Below are 5,556 nucleotides of genomic sequence, written 5' to 3'. Positions count from 1 at the left end.
GCCCACGGCTCCCCGACTGGAGGGGGAGCGCGCCTTTCGGAGACTCCACGACCCGCTCCCCGGGGAGCGAGGTTTCCCTCCTGGGACGCTTAACAGATATGAGAAATGGAAAGGATAAAAATGGATAAATACCTGTGTCTAAAAATCTATAAAACTGGAAAATATGGATGCGTAGGTTTGTATCTCCCCCCACATAGCGGGACAGATGGTATCGCCCAACCAACCGCCGGCCGGGGTCCCGGCCGGAAAGTGCGCGAGACTAGCGAGCGCGGGGCGGGAGCCGCGAGGGGGCGGGGCCGGCGGGGCGGACCGGCCTGGCGGGCGGGGGGCGGGGTCCCTGTGCCTCGGGCTTTCGCGCTGCTCGAAGGGCAGGGGAGGCCAGGACCCTCTGGCTACGAATCCAGCTGGGCATGTCCCCTTCGCCCTCCCATAGCCCCGCTCCAACCTGGAAAGGATAACTTTTCCCTAATAGCAACGACAGCGCCTGCCCTGTACCAGGCGCCTTCTGAGTTCTGTAGCACTTATTCCCCCTCGTCCTGGGAGGTGAGTCCTTGTAATGCGATCCGCACGTGCCGGAGGGGAAACTGAGGCACAGAGAGGTGAAGGGTCACGTCTAAAGTCGCCCAGGTGGTGGGCTTGGGATTTGAGCCCTAAGCCTAATGCTAACGTATTTCCACTCCAAGTCTCCAATGTCACTTTGTACTTCACCCATGTTAAGACACACCTGTTTGCTTCACATTTCTTTCTTTTTTTTAATTTTTTTTTAAATATATATTCTATTGACTTTTTACAGAGAGGAAGGGAGAGGGATAGAGATCTAGAAACATCAATGAGAGAGAAACATCGACCAGCTGCCTCCTGCACACCCCCCAGAGGGGATGTGCCCGCAACCAAGGTACATGCCCTTGACCGGAATCGAACCGGGGACCCTTCAGTCCGCAGGTCGACGCTCTGTCCACTGAGCCAAACCGGTTCCGGCTGTTTCACATTTCTGAAACCAATATGTGTTTTCATTGATGAGGTGTCCTACTTGAACTGGCAGCAGTTTTAATTCCGTGGTGTGTGGATGTATCAGCTTCCATGAGATGCAGGCACACCTAGGTGCTCTACATTGATGCATTAACTCATTCGATTCTCAGAGCAACGCTATGACGTCGATGCCACTGATATCATTCCTGGTTTATGGATGAGGAAATCGAGGTGCAGAGATTAGGTCGCCCTGCCCACGCTCACAGGGCCAGTAAGTGGTGGAGCTGGGATTTGAACCAGGCAGCCTGGCTCTGTAAGGGGTGCCTCCTGCTTCTTACAGCCTCCTAGGGAGTCAGTATTAAGTCCTTCCAGTCCGTCTCTGATGCCTGCCATTCACGGTAACCAGATTGTGCCTGCGTCTGTTCAGAGAGATTGGGAGGACAGAGTGGAGGCATTCAGAATGGATGACCTTGCCCTGCCCCCTCAGGGGTTGCCCTGCATCTAGGGGACATGGCTGGACAGATGGCCCCTGGCGGTCACTCATGTTTCAAAACATTGGCCAAAGCGGGGAGGTCTGTGTCATCTCAATCCACCCATTTGTTCGAGGGAGGAAGTCAGGCTTGTGATCTGCAGTTTTTCAGAAGAAACCGAGGCTTGGAGGCCGTGGGCCTTGCCTGAGGTCACATACTTACCCAGAAATGTCACCTCGCTTGTGAAGTACTGTCCCAGCTTTGTCAGACCCTGAAGCTCCGCTCCCTCCACCTCCCCGGGCTGTTCTCTGTGACGGGACTGAGGCTGAGCATTCCCTGCAGGCAGCTCTGTGGCCGCGGATGCCTGCTGCAGTGGGCAGAGCCAGGCATGCGGAAATGGAGAAGGTCACGCAGGGACGAAGCCACCGAGGCCGTCCCTTCTCCCAGAAGAGCCCAGGGGAGTGGGGGAGACCAGAAAACACAATCTCGAGGATGTACAGTAGTATTCTTCAGGAGGAGAATCAGTAAGGCCAGAGGGAGACTCCCAGCCGGGTGCTTCCGGCTCTCAGCTTACGGTGCCGGTTGTCAGAAGTCCTTGTTTGGAATGTGTTGTGTGAGTCCTCGTGGCTTGTGTGCTTGTTGGTTCACATCCCTTCCACGGTAAGCCCAAAGGTTGTTAGAGGGCCCAAAAGTATCTGTTCTTACCCACCTCCTTTCTTCTGGGCACTGGTTGAATGCTTTGTGAAGATGATGGGTTGGGAAGATTTTGAGGGGTCGTACGCCTTATCCAGCGCTGTGCTAACACGCCAGTGTGAAGATGGACAAGGAAAACCGAAGCCGGTCGAGGATGGAGTGGTCTAATCCAGGAGGAAGTGGGCAAAGGGAACAATTGGAAAACAGTCCCGGGAGGCATAAAGCACGTGGGTGCCATGCGGGTCAGATGCCGGCTATCAGGCATTTGGAGTCTGTCTGTGCACCTCATAGTGACTGGTCGTTCTGGTCGAGTGGTCGTTGTGATTGCTCTGCCCTTAGAGTCAATTTGCATATTACCCTTTTATCATATAGGATAATTATATAGGATCTCTCTCTCTCTCTCTCTCTCTCTCTCTCTCTCCCTCCTTCCCTGAAATCAATAAAAAATATTTTTTAAGAAGTATCTATTGATGACTCTTGCTGAATTCACTATTACTAGGATGACAAAACGATGATTTTCTGGTTCTCTTTGACAATATGTTTAAACTTTTTATTTTGAAAAATTTCAAACTATGACAACATTGGGTAACAGTACAATGAACATCAGCAGAGCCACCACCTTAATGCAACACTTGTTACTGATTTGCCATATTTGCTTTATCTATTTTTCTACCTACCTATCTGCCCCTCCCTCTATTTCCTGCTGAACCATTTCGAAGTAAGTTGCAATGGTCATGGCATTTCACCCCTAAACACTTCAACCTTTCATCGGTGAAGAACAAGGACATTCTCCTGCCTACTCACATCCAGAACACTGAACAGTTATTTCCTAGTATCAAGTCCATATTCAAATTCCCACAACGATTCCTCAACATGTCTTTATAGCTATTTTCTTGAACCAACATCCAATTACATTTCACACATTGCATTTTGTTGTTATGTTTTTTTAATATTTTATTTTTATTTTTTTAAAATATATTTTTATTGATTTTGTACAGAGAAGAAGGGAGAGAGATAGAGATAGTTAGAAACATCGATGAAAGTGAGTCATCCATCAGCTGCCTCTTGCACACCCCCTACTGAGGATATGCCCGCAACCAAGGTACATGTCCTTGACCAGAATCAAACCTGGGACCTTTCAGTCCCCAAGCTGACGCTCTATCCATTGAGCCAAACCAGTTTCGGCTGTTTTTTTAATCTTTTAAATTCTAGAACCATCTCCCCATCCAAGATGTGGGCTTTTTAAGAAGACTGGACCAGATAGCGTGTGGAATGTTAGCCATCCTGGATTTTGTCTGATGGCTCCTCGTGGCATCATTAGTTCATGCCTTGCTTCCCTGCTTTGCCTGCGTCCTGTAAGTGAGGTCGAAAGACACGATCACATCAGGTTGGACATGATGGCCAGGACGTGGTATGGGTGAAGCCGTGTGCATCTCAATGCACCCCATCAGGCACAGGAATGCCTGATTGTGTCCTTTTCAGTGAGGCTAAATTTTCTCTCTTGGTTAAGATTCCTCCACGGAAAAGGTATATTTTTCCTCTGAATAATTTGCAAGTAATCTTGGATGATGCTTTGGCACAAATCCCGTCTCCCTACAACCTTTCACCCTTCCACTTCATGCTTTCAGCATCCACCAATGGTCCTTGTCCGATATCGTGGGGGTTGCAAAATAGCAAATTTTAAAATCCTACATTTCCTTCTACATCCTTTTGTAAAGAAGAACTCCAGCCCCCCCTAAATGCTTAACTTCTTTTTTTTTATTTTAAATATATTTTATTGATTTTGTACAGAGAGGAAGGGAGAGAGATAGAGAGTTAGAAACATCGATGAGAGAGAGTCATCGATCAGCTGCCTCTTGCACACCCCCTACTGGGGATATGCCCGCAACCAAGGTACATGCCCTTGACCGGAATCGAAGCCGGGACCCTTCAGTCCCCAAGCCGACGCTCTATCCATTGAGCCAAACCGGTCCCGGCTAAATGCTTAACTTCTTATTGTTCTTTAAAAGTAAATATTTGAATATGTGCATAGTATCCTATTTTATAGGTTTCTCATAATTTATTAAATCAGATCTCCCATTTTGGGATATCAAGATGCTATTTATGTTTGTTAGGTTTTCTTCTTTAAAAATATATTTTTATTGACTTTAGAGAGGAAGGGAGAGGGAGGGAGAGAAAGATAGAAACATCAGTGATGAGAGAATCATCGATCGGCTGCCTCCTGCACGCCCCACACTGGGGATCAAGCCCACAACCTGGGCATGTGCCCTGACTGGAATCAAACCTGGGACTAGTCAGTCCGCAGGTCAACACTCTATCCACTGAGCCAAACTGGTGAAGACGTTATCCATTTTCATATAAGTTGACACAATAGTCACCTCCAATGGCAACTATTGATAATTAATTTTAAAGAGAGAGGCAGGGAGGGGGAGACAGAAACATTGATTGTCTGCCTCCTACATGTCTCCTGTTGGGGACCGAGCCTGCAGCCTAGGTGTGTGCTCTGACTGGGAATGGAACTTGGTTCCTGGGTCAACGCTCAATGACTGAACCAATTGGCTGGACTTTTTTTCTTTTTGGGTTTTGATAATCACTAAGAACTCTTGGATTTTACTTATTCAGTGTTTTGCAGTGGGTTACAGTCATTAGTGTTTCTGATGATCAACTTGTCCTAATTGTGGCCTGGGGAAACACAGTGTTTCCCCAGGCGTAGGGTCCTGGGGGTGTGTCCCCATTAGTCTTGAGCATGCTCTTGCTTTCTGGCACAGATGCTCCAGGCTCCCCTGGAATCAGCCCTGGAGGCAGGCTTTCCCCCAAAGCTCTGGTTCCTCTCAGTCAGAGAAGGCATTGGGAACCAGAGTCTGGCTCTAGGTGAGCCCATTGCTACACTGGCTGTCACAGGCACTTTGAAAGGTAAAATACTACAATACCAAGCAAGCTATTTTATTTCATCACGATTTACTTGCCTTTATTGATTTTAATTCTTTATTGTTGTTACTTTCCTTTTTTTTAAAAAAAAAAATAGTTTTATTGATTTCAGAAAGGAAGAGAGAGGGAGAGAGAGACAGAAACATCAAAGATGAGAGAGAATCATTGATTGGCCCCACACAGGGAGCCCACAACCAGGCCTGTGCCCTGACCAGGAATCAAACTGTGACTTCCAGGTTCATAGGTCTATGCTCAGTCACTGAGCCAGGCTGTCTGGGCTACTTGCCTTTTTTTTTTTTAATATGTTTTTATTGGTTTTTAGAAAGAAAGGAAGGGAGAAGAATAGAGAGAGCATACGATGAGTGAAACTTTGTATGCTCAAGCCACTTAGCACATCTTCCGGGCTACTTTCCTTTTTTTTTTTAAAAAAATATATATATTTTATTGATTTTTTACAGACAGAGAGTAAGGGAGAAGGATAGAGAACTAGAAACGT

The sequence above is a fragment of the Pipistrellus kuhlii genome, unplaced genomic scaffold (genome assembly GCF_014108245.1).
Source record: "Pipistrellus kuhlii isolate mPipKuh1 unplaced genomic scaffold, mPipKuh1.p scaffold_m20_p_34, whole genome shotgun sequence".
Taxonomy (NCBI): Eukaryota; Metazoa; Chordata; class Mammalia; order Chiroptera; family Vespertilionidae; genus Pipistrellus; species Pipistrellus kuhlii.
Note: the sequence above shows the minus strand (reverse complement) of the source record.